This window comes from Onthophagus taurus, chromosome 1 (assembly GCF_036711975.1).
Source record: "Onthophagus taurus isolate NC chromosome 1, IU_Otau_3.0, whole genome shotgun sequence".
Classification (NCBI taxonomy): domain Eukaryota; kingdom Metazoa; phylum Arthropoda; class Insecta; order Coleoptera; family Scarabaeidae; genus Onthophagus; species Onthophagus taurus.
In genome coordinates, this window is record NC_091966.1 from 25,391,122 (window position 1) to 25,409,383 (window position 18,262).

Below are 18,262 nucleotides of genomic sequence, written 5' to 3' on the forward strand. Positions count from 1 at the left end.
TAGAATGTGGAACCTATGGTGCTACATACAGGTGAAATGTCCATCAAAACACGTATTAGAGAACATCAGTTAAATGATAATTCTAATTTAGGAAGACATATCTTGATCTACAATCATAACTTTGCTATCCAACAAAATGTTTTTGTTATGTTACGCTTTATGTTACTTACACAAACAAAGCAAAGGTTTCAAACTAAATTTGCTGGAGAACTATCAGATTGACAAGTTCAAAACGATTGATACCAATTTACGTAATTAATGAAAAGACTAATTTTGTTTGACAAACGTAATATTTGCAATATTCGTCAAACAAAATTAGCCGTTTCATAACGCGTTAAGTATAAAATTTTAACTAATTCCATTGAAAAGGCAATTTTTGCGCAAAACTTGACTTATTCTATTAGTGACAGATGTCAATTTATCAATTTGTAGTTAGGTAATGGAATTCATTACATCACTAGTGATGTAATTAAATCGTTATATCACAGTTATAAAAAAAGTTACGTTACATAACGTCAGAAAGACGTAAAATTTAATTTTCATAATGGAATTAGGTAAAATAATCTAATTATCATTCTCTAAATTTAAAATTTTAATTAAAAAATTTTGTCTCTCTCTTTCTTTATAACACCAATAATTTTTGGTCGTTTTTATACTTCCTGTTTCTGGCAACTCGCTTGTTGAGTTCCCTTGCAAATAAAATACGTAGTTCAACCATTTTAAAATGTAACGTGCTGTAATCAAATGTTATTTATCCAAATGTTTTATTGAACAAACTACAATGTTTTTCTAGATTTCATTATATTTTAAATTTTAAACTCCAAACAAGTAAGTACTTTTGTAATTTAATCTATACTTTTTTACGATGTATTAATTGAATTAATGTTTGATAAATTTGCTAATGTTAAATATCGATATTTCTGTAAAGTCTCTAAGGATCTCTCTAGTCCGACAAAAATATAACAAAATAAACCAGCGAAAGTACAAAAACATGTTTTATTTAAACCTTACATTACGTTAATCCGATAAAATTAGAAATAAAATAATTTTTACAAAAATTATGAAAGAATTAACAGTTTCTTAGAACGCATATTTTCGGATGAAATACCCTTGTATCTTACGTTTTCGACGTACAAAAATTAAAATGTCGTTGTTTACCATTTACCTGTTGCTCTAGGAACCTCTTTCCAATAGTTAACATTACTTCTTTTCTTAAAATTATAAAATATTTTTGTATTGTCTTCGTCAAAAGATTTTCGTAAAAAAGGAAACAGGTAATAAAAAAAATAAGGTCATAAAATGTGATAAATTCTTGGAAAAAGTGGTAAGGGCGGTTTATTTCCATACCACCCTCTCTTTATTGTTGCACTAAAGAAGTGGAGGTGGAAATACCGACTTACTTTTGGGTACTATATATAAACCGTTTTCGCTTTTTTCAATTTACTTATGTTTTTAACATGGCTGAGGTAAGTTGGATATTTGGATCGTAATATTAGATATAATATATATTTTTTTTAGACTGATGAAGTATGCATGATTCTACTGCGTTCGCTTGAAGGAGAAGAGTTGGTTAACAGCCTGAGGGTAAGGGATTTCATTCCCAAGGAAGGCGACTACAAGTGTCCGCAATGCGAGAATCCGCTAGCCCTACAACAACAGAGCAAAGCAGTTGATGGGTATTTGTGGGTCTGCAATTTTGTTTCGATTAGGAAACAAAAAAAACAAATGTGCGATAAGACTGTATCGTTTCGAACAGGTACGTTTTTTGCAAATTCTGAATTAGACATATCCCAAATTTTAGGATTCATCGATTTGTGGGTAGATAAGGTTAGTCTTGCAATCATCTCAAAACTAACTAAAATGTCCTTACAATCTGCGGTCTACTGGGCATCATTCTGTCGGGAAGTCTTATTGGACAAATACCTGGTGCACCCGGAAATGTTAGGCGGTCCGGACTCTGTCGTCGAAATAGACGAAAGTCAATTTGGCCGACGAAAATATCATCGCGGACACCGCGTTGAGGGTCAACGGGTTTTTGGCGGGTATGAACGAGGTACAGGGCGTGTGTTTATGGAGGTCGCAGATAACAGATCAGCGGATACTCTTCTGCCAATAATCAAAAAATGGATTCGGCCAGGGACCACCATTATTTCCGATTATTGGAAGGAGTATAATTGTTTGGAGCGGGAGGGGTACGTACAATTAAAGATTAACCATTCGATAAATTTTGTAGATCTTGCTAAGGGTAGCATGTCCTCTTCTGGTCGTACAAAGGACCAGCTGCCAGGTAATCTTGCACGATACATGTTCAGCAAGTCATGTGCAGAACGAAGGGTAAATAAGACCGAAGAATTTTATCGAATAGCTGCATTGATGTATGACCCCACCAAGCCAACGACACAACGTGATCCGGAGGAAGTCGGTGATGAGTATGTCGATAATTAAAATAATCAAAATTTGGTAAGTTCAAATATTAATATTTGTTATAATTGGATAAATTTGTTGTATAAGCATATACTTAATTTTTGGGTTGCGTCTCTGTTCACTTCCTCGTAGTGCAACCTGGGTAACGCTAAGAACAGAGTAGGTACAAAATATTAATTTTATTTATAGAAGTAATTTTTGATAGCCCCACATGTTGGGTCGGGTTCGGAGTAGGGGCTGGATTGTAATTTCTGGGTTGGGTTAGGTTTATTGAAAAAATAAAACGTTACATTTGGTTCCACCTAATTTACTGATTTATTTCAGAAATTTATATAAAAATTTGATTTTTAGTTAGGTTAATTATCATGTAAACTAGTGCTAATTCCCCAAAAGCAAGGGGAAGGGTTGCAAATTTGTCGAAAACCTAAGATACAATGGTATTTCACCCGAAAATATGCTTTGTAACAAACTGTTAATTCTTTCATAATTTTTGTGAAAATAAATATATGGTTAGGGTTAGCATGGCTGATGATGTCATAAAACATGACGTCGTGAATCGAAACTTTAAAGTGATTTTTCAATAAGTTATATATTTTTTGCACTATTTTTTGTTTTTAACGTGTTTTTTAGGCCATTTTACGTCGGTAAAAAAAATCGTCACTTTTGACCGACATGTCTATTCTTGAATTTTTCAAAATCGCAACAGAGGTAATGGAAAATGTACTGTTGGCGTACATGGTGGAATGTTCTGTAAAACTGCAATCACCTGGTAGTCGAGAGTTCTTAACCACGAAGATATACAAACAATTATAAAAACCAAATGGGCCTCAAAGTTTCAATTTATTTTAAAATTTTTTTCTTTTTAAAATATATTTCAAAATTTTTCCTTTAAAACGACAATAATTTTGGTCGATTATGTGTTTGATGATATTAGTAAGGTCAGTGGTAAGATTTTTGTCTTTAAAATATTTTGCAAAGGTGTTTTCAACTATTTTTAGTGTGTAATTAGTAATTAGTATCAACGTTGTTGTAAAGATTACTAACATCAAATGAGACAATTATTTTTCAGGTTTTATGGATTTAATTTTATTTATAAATTCTAAAGAGTTTCTAACGGCAAAGTCAGGTCTAAAGTCGATCTCTTTAAATAAATCTTGAATAAGTGTGGCTAATCTGAAGGTAGGAGAATTATAGTATGCAGTTATTGGTCTGATGGGTAAGTCTTTTTTGTGGAGTTTAATGACTGAGTAGAGCTGTGGAATGAAACAATTCATAGGTATGAGATTCTTGGTATTAATCCCTAGTTCTAAGAGGTATTTTTGCATGTTTTGATAATTTCTTTGGTTTTAGAAATTATAGAATTTAAGGGGTCTTTTCTATAATTTTATTTTGTTTAGAAATGGTTATTTTTTAAAATAAAAGAAAATTTCGCTTCGCTATTTTATAAGTATTTTTGATTGTGATTATGTGTTGAACGTGTTTATTCTTTGATGTATTTTACCTTTTTACACCTTTGACTGTAAGTAGTGCTTTAATTTACTTTAACGTTTTAATATATTTGTTGCTGATGTTTATAGATTTGGCTGATGATGACGAAAGGCGAAACATGTACCATGTAAATTTAAATATATTTTAAAAAGAAAAAAAATTTTAAAATAAATTGAGACTTTGAGGCCCATTTGGTTTTTATAATTGTTTATATTCTAATACTATAACAGTCTCATATGGATTTCTTACAAAACGAAGATATACTGTACTTTTTCCGACAGACACCAGTCATTTTTAATTTAACTTAGTTTTACAAAAAATTTTTTATTTTAGGCAGTACTGGTTGTGGACTCGCTGTCCCTTTGACGAACTATTGTCCCTCCTTGTCCCATTTGTTGCAAAAAACTTAACACCTAGGGAAGCAATTACAAAAACAAAAATAACGTTTGCTTACTTTAAAGACAACAAGATTTATTTAAAATAAAATCTCTTATTTGTTATTGCCCATTTAATCATTACCAATATTAACACCCCTCCTTCATGATTACTCCACTCTCTTAACTTAACAAACTATCCTTAACTTAAAACAAACTTTATAATTGAACAATATTAATATTTAACTGAAATATAAAAATTATTTCTCCCTTTTGTCAATATATCAGTTAACTGATTTTTAGAACTCACATGTTGAACAACAACTTCACCTTTATCTAAATGATTACGTATAAAATTATATTTTAGGTTTATTGTTTTCAGGATTTTTTATAATTGAAATATTGATTATCTTCGAATATTTTGATATAATCATAATTTGTATTTAGCTCTTTTAATAATTTTCTACACCATAAGCATTCCTGTACTGCTGAGCATAAAGCAATCAATTCTGATTCTGCAGTTGACATTGCTATGCTATTTTGTTTTCTTGTTACCAACAGTATAGTGTTTCCAAATATTTGTATCAAATATCCTGTAACTGACTTTCTGTCATACTCATCACTTGCCCAATCTGCATCCACTTAACATGTCAATGGTAATTCCTCAACATTTCTTTTGTATGTTAATTTAAAATCTACTGTCCCTTTTTATAAAATATTCTTCCGATATTTTATTTAATATCGCATCAATCTCTTCATATGTGTCCAAACATCATTTTGATTTTTATCCTGTAATCTTGTAAAATAATTCAAAGTAAAACTTATATCAGGTCTTAATCCTAACATCAAATACATCAAACATGCTGTTAACTTTCTGACAGGTTGTTTTGAATGTTCATTTTCTTTAACTTTGATATCTATATGCTATTTCTAATTTATTTTCTTTTATGTTCCATAATCTATATCCATTTTGTGCAAATCCTACAATTAGACATTTTTCTAATATATCTTATACTCTTTCTTCTTCGTTCTTCTGAAAACATTCCTCCAATGCTTTCCACATTTCATATGCTATAATTAAATGATTTGATTGTTGTTAAGAATTTTTTTATCGAAAGAACGTTTTAATACTTTTACATTTATTTAAATTTACTATTATTTTATAATACGTTATGAGAACGGAAGCGTAATTCGAACACACCGCGCTGATGATTGGAGTACCCCGTGGAGTCGCAATTACAATTCTCTTGAATCGAAGTATTTGCTGTTATTTATAATAATTAATTGCTGACGCTCCACCTTCGGTCATTACCGTTGTTAAGAAGCGGCTACATTTGGTAACTCTATTTCTTTTTCTCGTAAATATTCCAACTGGCTTCTTGATACCTAACTTTTCTGTTTAATTCATCTTAAACTGATCAATTATAAATTTTACCATTTGTAGAATCCTGTGTTCTTCTAATATTATTTCCATCCGGAACTTCCAATTGTAATAGTTTTGTCCATTTTGCACCATGTTTTATTTTTAAGGTTACGTAAATTTATTTTTTAATTTAGCGACTGGAGTCTGGGCTCATAACCTATTAATTGTTGGTTATTAAAAGTTCTTTTATCTCGTAATAATAATCTATTTATTTCTTCTGCTTGTTGTATACCATTTTATACAACATTTAATAATTAACTTAACTTTCTTATCAATAACATTCAATGCATTGTTGGTTTTTCTATCAACAACTACACTCTTTTTTTTTAATACTATCTACGATCATTTATGCCCGGTTCACATTATTCCAGTCCAGTATTCCAGCGAGTTAATCAAGTCCAGTGCTGGACTGGATCATATCGTTCACATTATTCCAGTGTAGTAATCCAGCTAGTCCAGTGGTTCCCAAACTTATTATGGCTACGCACCCCTTCTTAAGCCAAAACGTGATCGGTTCGTAATAACCACTTTGGGAACCACTGAGCTAGTCAATCTAGTCTAGTGGATTCTTAATCGATTCGTTAAGAATTCGCAATCCAGCACTGGATTGGCGGTTTACACTATTCCAGTGGAGCTGGAATGGGCGAAGTGGAATGAAAAAGCAGACCGTCGATCCAGTTACTGGAGTGGATTGCTTACTGGAATGGATACATTCCAGTGCCGGTTCACATTACTCCAGCAGCATTCCAGCGTAGGTTTAGAATGCTACTGGAACAATGTGAACCGGGCATTAATCACTACCAATCTTAACACATTGTTTGTTACCAGAAATGATCGATCCAAGACATAATCGAGGTTTACCAAAACGGAATCCAATTAGACCCAAATAAGAAGACAAATTTCCCTTATTTCCCTTCATACAACGATCGATTTTTATTTAAAATTTATAGTTTCCTTATATTTTGGGTTTTAAGTTTATTTATCATTAGTACGTTACTAAAAGCCACGACAACGTCAAATGACACCACTGACATTTCAAAGTAATAGAATTAGTGACAAATTTACGAATATTAAATTTAAGCTATTTTATTCATTTAGTTATAACATTGAGCAAAACACTATGTAACACACATGGGAAACTAATATTTTCCACTCATTTTTATACCTTGTTTTTTTATACCCGTTGGATACCCAATCCCATACGCGTGATTGAAACCTTAGTTTTTTTAAAGTTCAATAGTAATACATATACTATTACAAAATCCGACACAATCCAATGTAATTAACAAATATATGTATAATGTCCATATACAGCATGTCTCGAAACTCAACGTCAAGCGGGCACCGGGTGACAGGCCAACCCATACCTGTTCTGGTAAAAATAAGAAAAAAATTCCATGTCTCTTAGTTAAGTGGTAATAGACATATTTTTGAAAACGTTAAAAATCGGTCCTGTACATCAAATCTTTAGATACTACGGTCAGAAATGTTTGCAATTTAATAGTGATTTTTTTAATAATGTATTCCTTATGAACTAATAACTAAATACAAATAACATACAAAAGTAAGAATTTTTTAAATAACGCGTTTTTGGCAGAAAAACAGGCAATAATATTTTTTGGGAAAAGAATAATGATAAGTGTTATACCATTTTGGAATCTTGACTACTTGGCCATCTTTTAAAATAACTTGCCAAGGGTGTTGTACTAGTCCTTTGTTTAGAAATCGTGTGTCAAACTTAATAGACATAGTAAAAACGAAATGTGAGCGACCTCAGTTAATAGATTTGAATTTTTTTTTTCTTTAACTTCAGGTTTAAGGTCTACAAAAAAAAGGACTAAATTTTTAAAACATCAATATTTCCAAACTTTTATTGTTTCTTTTTCAGAGTGATTGAAAACACACCTTTGCAAACACCTTTCGTCCCAAATAGCAAGTTTTTTGAAATTACCGGAAGCAAGTCTTTATACAGGATACAGGATGCTGTTTTCGCCGGAGCGGGGCAACGTTACAGGCTAACTCACGGGTAGATATGTTAGGATTAAAACGTTCCGATCGCTGGAAAAGTTCGAGTGTTGCGGAAAGCTATATAGCAGAATCACTTAATAATAAATTGGAAGTATCGAATCAAGTTTTTTATAAAGGCAAAATTTGCATCGAGGAGAAATCTAAAGAACCAAAGGGAAGCATTTTTTAGAAGAGTTGGACAATGCATTATGTTTTCCAGTTCCAACAGCATCAACTTTAGCTTCATTTAATGAAAAAAAAAGAGAAAAAGATTTTGAAAATGAGAATTTTGTTCTAGGCTATTTTGTTCAATATTTATAAAAATAATGATAAATAAATAAAAAGAATGATTTTTGCAAATTTTGTTCATCTTTATTATTTTCCTAGATTGCGAGTGAGCATAGTTATTTTAGTCATAAGAAAAGTAAGGACACAATAACGTTCGAGGAAGAACTGTACGTGATTCTTCCGAGGAATGTCACGTTTTTCCCACTAACAGAAGCCAATAACCTGCAAAATATCCAAAGTTTCCTTGCCAGATACCAGTTCGTAGTAGATACTACTGATGTTGCGAAACGCCATGAACTTGTGCTAAATCCATTTAAGTCTTCTGTTCTTCTGTTTTGCGGCAGTGTCACAAGGAGAGCGATTAAGCCTTTGATATCCGGTCAATTGGTGGTGGATGGCGAACCTCTTACTGTTTCTGATGATATAAAAATTTTAGGAGTCACATTGGATCATCAGTTGAGGTTTGAGGAGCATGTGGTCAGGTGCTTGAGGGATGGGTATGGCGCCCTGCGTCTCTTGTATGCCCATAGGGATGTCTTAAGTAAAAAATTAAAAATTATGCTGTGTGATAGCTTGGTTCTAAGCAAATTAAATCACTGCGACGTTGTTTATGGTCCAAATTTAACGGAGGCGAGTGGGCGTCGTATCCAGAACCTCCAGAACGGTTGTCTGAGGTTTATTTACGGAATTCGTAAATATGACCGTATTAGTCCTAAGTTGGCAGAGACTGGGTGGTTGAACATGAAGAACAGACGTAAACTGCATGCAACTTGCGTTTATTATAAAATTATTAAAAGTCAGCGGCCTCCTTACTTGCTGCAACGCCTATCTTTCAGAAGCGATGTCCATAACATTAATATAAGGAGGAAAGATCTATTGACGGTAGCACGCCGCGCCTCGCACCGATCCTTTTCCTACCAGATAGCTAAAACGTACAATGATCTACCGATGAACCTTATAGGATTGAACTGTATTTCGTTCAAGAGTAAATTAAAATCCTCCCTCCTGCTTGAGTCATCATGATTTTTTTTTTATTATATTCTGAGTTACTAATGTATCGCTTTATACTGGCATGTCGTCGTATTTTGTTATTTTGTTCTTTTTTTCATTTTGTTTATTAGTATTGTTAAAAACATTCTCATTTTTGCTTTATATATATATTTTCTATATATTCTGGATTAAGTGGAAGAGCAGTTGGTTAATAACCAAACTGAACTTCGTCCAGCAAATAAGTCTATTTTCTAAGAGTGTATTATTATTTTCTTTCCTTTTTTTGCGACTTATTAATAAAGGCATTATTATTATATTATTATTATACTACTTGTCATGTGTACAGTAATATATATGTTACCGTTAAGGCCTATAATTCAGGAATTATATTATCCTAATGTTATTAAATACCGATTAACATTAGTTAAATTATAAAATACATTTTTTATTTGATACTTTAACTATTTATTCTATATAATACGTAGTTATTTTGTAAAATAACGTAGTAGTGCAAAATAATGAATGAAATTACAACCTTTCACCACACTGAACTATTCAAGAGGAGTTTTCATTATCAAATTGTAAAAGTGTACAATAATCTACTCTCTGAAACAATCCAACTGGCATATTTTTGGTGACTTATTTGATCAACAAATGGCTCAGTTAAATTCTTAATTTTTGCGACTGATGACAGCGCTGAAATGGCTACAAGTACGACCCAATGCAATCTTCTTGTGATTTATTTTTTTTTTGTTTTTCTCATTTTTTTTCAATTACTATATGAATGTCTAGGTTTAAGTTTCGGGTTAAGTTGAGCAGTGCTTAGGCACTGAACTTCGCCTTTTCATACCTTATATGCTATTTATTTTATGTTTCTAATATATTTAGTAAAATTGTTGATTTGTTATTGCATTAATAGGTATGAATAAAGTCACTGTTATTATTATTGTAATACATAGACAAAACGACGTTATATTATTTGAGAAATTAAATAAAATATTGTTGAAAATGATAAATGAAGAATGTTAACAATCAACTATGTTATTTAAAATACATAAATCTAAAAAAATTATAAATTATATTAAAACATAAGAGAAATAAATATACAGGGTGATTCACATAAGAACCGACACAGAGCAGGGACATGTAGAGGACAATAAATTAAGATGATTTAACGTAACTTACCTCTATACTAAGTTGTACACCTGAGGAGTTATAGGCCTTCAAAGTTGGCTCATAAATTTTTAAAAAGTTCAATATCTTCGTAATACATTAAGCTAGAAAAACCAAATTTGGTATACGTTATGAGTGTACCAAGGGTATTAATTGATAGCAAATTGAACTCAATTGAAGCATTTCAAAGGGTTGATTAAAGGTGATGGTACCCTAAATTTGGACAGACTTTTTTAATCCTTTGGCCGATTTAATACATTACTACTTCATTTCATGTGGAATTTAATTCTAAAACTTTTCTTACTCTTATTATTTTTTAAAAAACTTCGTCGTTTTCATAGAAAACTTAAATAACTAAACCCACGTATTTCGTAATGTTGCTTAAAATAAGCGAAAATTCAGTAGTCGGCTATGAAATTGTACGTCAAACTTGACAAATAGGTTATAAAGTTATTTGACGACAAGGTTTTATAACCTATTTGTCAAGTTTGACGTACAATTTCACAGCCGACTACTGAATTTTCGATGATTTTAAGTAGCATTAACGAAATTCGTGTCTTTAGTTAATTGAGTTTTTTATGAAAACGACAATGTTTTTTAAAAAATAATAAGAGTAGAAAAAGTTTTAGAATTAAATTCCACATGAAATCAGGTAATAATGTGTTAAATCCACCAAATGGTTAAAAAATCTGTCAAAATTTAGGGGACCATCACCCGTAATCAACCCTTTCAAATGCGTTAATTGGTCTCAACTTGCTACCAATTAATACCCTCGGTACACTCATAACGTATACCAAATTTGGTTTTTCTAACTTAATGTATTATGAAGATATTCGATGTTTTAAAAATTTAAGACCCAACTTTGAAGGCTTATAACTCCTCAGGGGTACAACTTAGTGTAGAGATAAGTTGTGTTAAATCGTCTTAATTTATTGTCCTCTACATGTCCCTTTTCTGTGTCGGTTCTTATGTGAATCACCCTGTATTGGTTTCATTAATAAATAGTATATTCTTATATGAGCATATAATGAGGGCTATTATTCACGAAGGTTAAGTTTATGTCACGAGCGTAGCGAGCGGCATAATTAACCTGAGTGAATAATAGCTCATTATATGCGAGTAGAATACTATACTTTGTCCACGACTACCTTATAATATACAGTGTGTCCCCGGATTGTGTCCCCGTAAGGTATAATTGACGAAAAATTTTGGAATTCAAATTCCATCTTTTGCAATTAAAGTCTGGATGACATAAAACGAAATATAACCAAGTTTTACGTCAAATGTCCTCAAAGTACCAAAGTTAACGCAAGAAGTTTGTTAACTCTAATAACAGTTTCAATTTTTTTGTTTTAAACGGTCTAAATTGTTATTACAATTTTCAGTGTACACTTTTTGTTTTACATAACCTCAAAAATAAAAATCCATAATAAATAAATCCGGACTTCTTGGCAACTATGGTTGCGGATCATATCTACCAATCCATTTTTTTCGAAATAACGTATTTAAATAATTTTTAATTAAAATGGTCGAATGTGGGCCGCAATGTTTTTATGTTTTTTAAAAAAGTTGTCTTTCAAAATTTTCTACCCAAGCCACAAACAATAATCTAAACGTTTTGCTTCATCACCTAATTCGATAGTGTGGTTAAATGTTGGTTTATAATACGACACCTTACCATAATCCATTGCGTTCGTTACTGCAACAATCGACTCCGCATCATGTTCATCTAAAAGCTTTTTTTCTTCCTTTTATTTTCCACATTGCCCGTTTCCGAAAATTTTTTAACAACTCTCTTAATTGTTTTTTTATCTACTAAAAATCCAAATTTTTCCTCAAATTGCCTTAAAACTGCATTGTAACTAATGTTCCCCAATCCATAGCACTGCACTATAAATATTTTATATTGTAATGTAAACATGATCAATTAATATTTGACAATAGGCTAAAGTTAAGCTATCAAATGATAATTGTTAGTTCACTCAGGTTATTTGTTTTTATTGTAAAACGGAATATTAGAAAAAAATTTTCAAGAAAAAACTCATTTTTTCTTTTATATGCTAAATTAATAAAATTCGGCATATCGCTATAATTTAACATAACAAACATTTTATTTTAATCAACTTTTGTTGTACATTGCTCAGAAAGACCACTTTACCTGCAACGGTTAACAACCTTCTTGCGTTAACTTTGGTACTTTGAGTATATTTGACGTAAAACTTGGTTATATTTCGTTTTATGACATCCAGACTTTAATTGCAAAAGATGGAATTTGAATTCAAAAATTTATCGTCAATTATACCCTACGGGGACACAATCCGGGGATGCACTGTATATCTTATGAATGAGTTTTCTAAAACAAAATGGTAGTCATTTTTCACGGAGTGAATAATAGCGGTGAATAATAATCATTATCCACGGGTAGTCGTGAATAATAGCCCTCATTATATGCTCATATAATAATATACTATTGTCCACGACTATTGAAATTGATTCCATAAATTTATTTTTTAAATACATTTTTGAATAAAGGTTAAACGTCAATGTGACACAAATTCAATGTTACTAACTGTAACCAACTTCACAACAATTTGTCAAAATTAAGTGTCAGTATTATAAAACGTCGTTTTCTTTACGAAAATTAATTAATTTATGCTTAAATCATACGAAAAAACGAATTTGTTTAGGTTTTTTTAATGTCAAACATTTAGAAACTCCTAAAAAATTGAATTAAATTGACGTTTTTTGAACTTTTAACGTTTCAAAAAATTATTATTAGTCAGGTCAAGGTGGCTACCCGTGAACAATGATTATTATTCACCGCTATTATTCACTCCGTGAAAAATGACTACCATTTTGTTTTAGAAAACTCATTCATAAGGTATATATTATAAGGTAGTCGTGGACAAAAAAATTTAATTACATTTCAATTTAATTTAATTACACAACAAATTATTCTTTTTGCACAAAATTTTTTTTGTTTCGCATTTTTTTGTACAAGCACATCTTTTAAATCCTTGTCCTGTACCGGTTGACTGAGCAGTTGCCACTGCTCGGAGAGATACCTATCCCGTTGGAAGGAACTTCATCAGGATATATAAGGTTTCCATCACAAACACTAAACTGAGACCTTACATATACTTGTATAATTATTCCATTCCTTGTTCCCACTTTATAGTAATTATCATCACTAACATCTAGTAACTACAATGGCAAGTATTGATCTAGGATCTCGTCTTCAACGATTTACCTCAGGAACTTTTACTCTAACGGTTGAAACAATAGCAGCTGAGGGGTTGTTTTTATGTGAAATAATCTTCATCTGTTTTGCTTGATGACACATTCAAAATGATCGCAAACCCATTCAATCAGTCTCTGAAGGGCATTTACCGTTAATTTAGCTTTCCTCAACCCATATGGCTCCTCAGTGAAATATTTATTCTTATCAAAAAAGTTTATTATTCGGAGTGCCATGATTTTTTCGAAAATGAAGAAAACGCTGGTAGAATAGCGATAGGTCTGTAGTTATTTATATTCTCGGGACCATCCTTTTTAAGTATTGGTATAATTTTCGTAGTTTTAAGCTATCAGGAAACACACCCTCTCTAATTGATCGTTTATAATATCAGAAACTGGATCTTTTATGATGTTTATGGTTTCTTTCAAACTATGAATACTGATTCTATACACATCTTCTGTGCGTTTGCGTTGGAATGATTTTATTATGGTTGCTACTTCACCTGGAACAAAAAAAATGAGAGATATTTTTCGGAATTTTACATGGATAATCTTCAGGTTGAGTTTGGGTAAATGGCAGAGTGTTTATAAGGTCTTTAGGAATAATTATGAAGAACTCGTTAAAGGAGTTAGGAGTTAAACTAGTTGGGTTGGTCAAAGTATTACCGAATTTACCAAAATCATGCGCAAAGTGTTATTATTAGTAGTGTAATTTTTTACATTTTGCTATGATTGACGAATTATAAAAGCTACTAAAATAGATAGATAAATACAAAATACGATTCGCCTTATTGTTAAATGAACAAATATTTTTAAGTAGCACTAACCTTTCTTTTTTTTTCTTAGAATCAAATCTTCGGCTATTTATTTTGCGGTATACTGTCCTCTACAGGTGTCCCATCAGTTGTGGTATAGGCTTTTTTGACGTCTAAATTTCAAGATAGAAACTTCAAATTCGATATGTATTAAGCCACCCTACTTGGCCAGATGATCATTTTAAATAAATTTTTTATTGCGCGGTTTGGGAATAATTTGCAAAAATTGTTTTATTTTTTAACGATTCTTATATCATATGATGATGATATATTATGAATTTAAAATCTTGTCCGTTTCTCCGTTATTCGAAAATGTAAATGTCGTTTTGAACAATGAGTGCTTTGCGCAACATCAATATTAACTCTAGGAAAACACATGTAAAGTGAACCAAAGAAATAAAAGCACGTCTAAATTGCACCTTCGCAGGTAGGAAAAGAAAATAATAATTCCTCGAAACATAATTTTTGTCTTATTTTCTTCACGCATTTGTTGCAATTTACAAAACAATCTCTTGGCATAATCTGTTTCTAGGAATTTACGAAAAACTTTTGTGTTGAACTGATAAACACATTTCGTTTTTTTTTGTTATTAACATTATTACTTGCTTTTCTACAAATTTGGTAAAAATTTCGTCCACGCAAAATCGGCAAACACATCTTTTAATCTTTTTGATAAAAATATTTTATTAAATTGATTAAATTCATTTAGATACCTTAATATTAAATTAAAAAACGAATTCGAGAAGAATAAGTAAGAGTTTCCACATGGAAAATTGGAGAAAAGGTATACGTAGAAAATATGACAAAAAGCAATAAAATGGTCAAACCCTACTTTGAACCATACACCATTATCAAAGTAAATGATAATAGCACAGTAGAAGTTCAAACTAGAAGAGGAGTACAGACATACCATATGAGACATCTTAAACACAGTATTGTTTTAGATGCTCCTGGACAAACCCGACGTCCGAATAACAACATTAGACGGCCCCTTATTCCCATTACATCTGGGAACAGCCAAAAACCAGGTCAGCCAATGGACAACCGTGGTACAATGTGACCTCGAGCCACTAGCTATACAAATTGATAAATTAACGAAAGAATATGGCGAACTGATGAAATTTGTGGAAACAATAGAAAACGTTACCGAGCAAACAGCATTCCTGACCCTTATGAAGAATATCAAAGATCTGCTACAACAATTAAACTTTGGAAAACAACAACTCATCTCGACAAGCAGATATCGCAGAGAAGCAATGAACTTTTGTTCAATTATAAAAGCAGTATCTGGTAATTTAGAAGCAGAAGATGCTGAGAAGTACGACAAAGTGATAACATAAATAGAATCAAATCAACAGAAATTAGCAACAGTAATACAGGCTCAAATCCATCTCCCACATGGAACTCTTAAAATATGCAAAGATAACATCAGAACTATCCAAGAAAATCAACATGAAGTAGCTCAGCGTATAAATACTATTACAGAACATATTAAAGATCGGGGTGATAAACAGGCGCGCTTTAATCTTTTGATGAGAGCACAAACGTCACTGCAAGTGGCCGTTAATTCTGCATTAATAATCGTCGATCATCTAGCAATAGCAAAGATATTCGCTAAACTGTAAACATACCATCCGACGATCATCAAGGCACAAGAACTGTTGGAAGATTTACACTTCATTCAGTCTTCAATAGTCGAACAATGAGTTCTATTAACACCGACAGATGATTTGGTATAAATTCCAAATAGAAAATACCATAACAGTAAAAGCATACATGAAGGGCCATATTCTCACCTTCTTGTTACAAATTCCTTTAATTGACATGACAACCTACCAGTATTATCACTTAATTCCATTATCTATTAAACAGCAATCCCATTATCTTATTCTCAACACCCCCCAACCGTACCTAGCAGAAAATAGAGATAAGTACTTTACGACCGTTACCAAATGTAAAGAATTCCAACGCGCAGGATACCTATACCAAACTACAAGTTTGCGCATACGAAATACTGCGACACCTTCCCATATGAATGTGTACTCATAAGAAAACATCTTGACTACAGGAAGAAAGTATACATCCCACCGAATCGGAATGTATACTGTTTCAAGCCAACTCAACAGGAGAAACAGTGTGCGAAGACACTATAGCGTCCACCTGGGAAAAGAAATCTTGCGCACCACCCACCAACAATTTACCAGATCGTCAATTCCATTTAGCAGCTGTAAATTTGTAAACTATACCGGAAGAAAAATCACCTTGGCAATTGGAAAACATACACATGAAGAATCTCCAATTGGCAACAATGAATGATGCAAGAACTAATCTCACCGAACTAAACCAGAGACTACGAGAATTCAGAACCAACCACCTTTTCAGTCTAGGGAGTTCGATGACGTCGCTCATTGGAACCGTGACCATAATTATTGTAATTATTATTTTACTGTGTTTTAGAAAAAGGTGCAAAAAATCCAGGATAGCAAAAACTCAGTAACCGAAGTCCCGGAGAGAAGCTCTCTCAATCCTTGACTCACTTTAAGACGGGAGGAGTTACCAAATGTCGTCGCCCCTTAACAACTGTAATGACCGAATATGAAGCGTCAGCAATTATTTGTTATAAATAACTGCGAATACTTCAATATTAGAGAATTGTAATTCCGACTTCACGAAGTACTCCAATCGTCGACGCGGTGTTCGAGATACGCTTCTGTATTCATAAAGTCTTATGTAATAAGTTGTAACTTTAAATAAAAGTTAAATAATTAAAACGTTCTTTCAATAAAAAAAACTCTAAATAACGGCTAATAATATAAATATATTCGTCAAACAAAATTAGCCATTTCACAACGTGTTAAGTACAAAATTTTATCTAATTCCATTGAAAAGGCAATTTTTGTTCAAAACTTGACTTATTCTATTAGTGACAGATGTCAATTTATCAATGTGTAGTTAGGTAATGGAATTCATTACATCACTAGTGATGTAATGAAATCATTACATCACTAGTTATAAAAAAGTGACGTTACATAACCTCAGAAAGACATGTAAAATTTAATTTTCACAATGGAATTAGCAGATTAAAATTTTTTGTATAATAAACGTCACAGAAAATACGAAATCATAGTTAAAACACTCAACAAAATCGACAATAACAACGTATTTGTCAAAAACAAGTTAAAAAATCAAAGTCGGTAAGATAATTTATGTATTAGTATATGTTGAAATTGGAAAAACAAAAGCGGTACAGTAAAGTAAGCTTCGGGAGAAATTATCGGTGGATTTGGATGGATTTTTTAAAGTTTCGTATAGGTGTGGAAAAATTGGAGTCGTTTGGTCATTTAGAATGAGTTTGCTAGGGTTATTCTTTATGAATTTTATTTCTGAATTCAACAATATAAAAAAGAAGCCAACTACCCAATTCCACCAGAAAACAAAGAAGATTTTAAAAGAAGCTTTTAACTCTATAGCTAAAATAATTAAACATCCTAAAAACCTCTTACCCATGAATCCCAAAACACCTACTCTGTATGCCTTACCAAAAATTCATAAACCTAATAATCCAATGCGCCCCATTATTTCTAGTATTGATTCTGGCACATATCAAATATCAACATTTCTGGTTAACTTCTTTAAGAATGTTACAAATTTTCAGCCTGAACACACCATTTCGAAAAGACAAAATTTAATAAACAAAATCAATTTATTACAACTCCCTGAAGATTTTACCATGATTTCATTCGATGTTACCAACCTGTACACCAATGTTCCTATTCAAGAATCACTACAAATAATTGAAGAAATCATAAAGGAAAAGATGGATGATACTGTAGATTCCGATAATTTCATCAAATTATTCAAACTATGCACTGAACAAAACTTTTGCCGTTTCAATGAAAGAATTGAAAATTTGAATGGGTTCATCTTTAAGTGGACTCATCTCCGATATCTTCTTGAATAAATTGGAGAACGAATTTATAATTAACAATAATAATCCATATAAAAGTAACATCTTATTCTGGACTAGATATATCGATGATGTA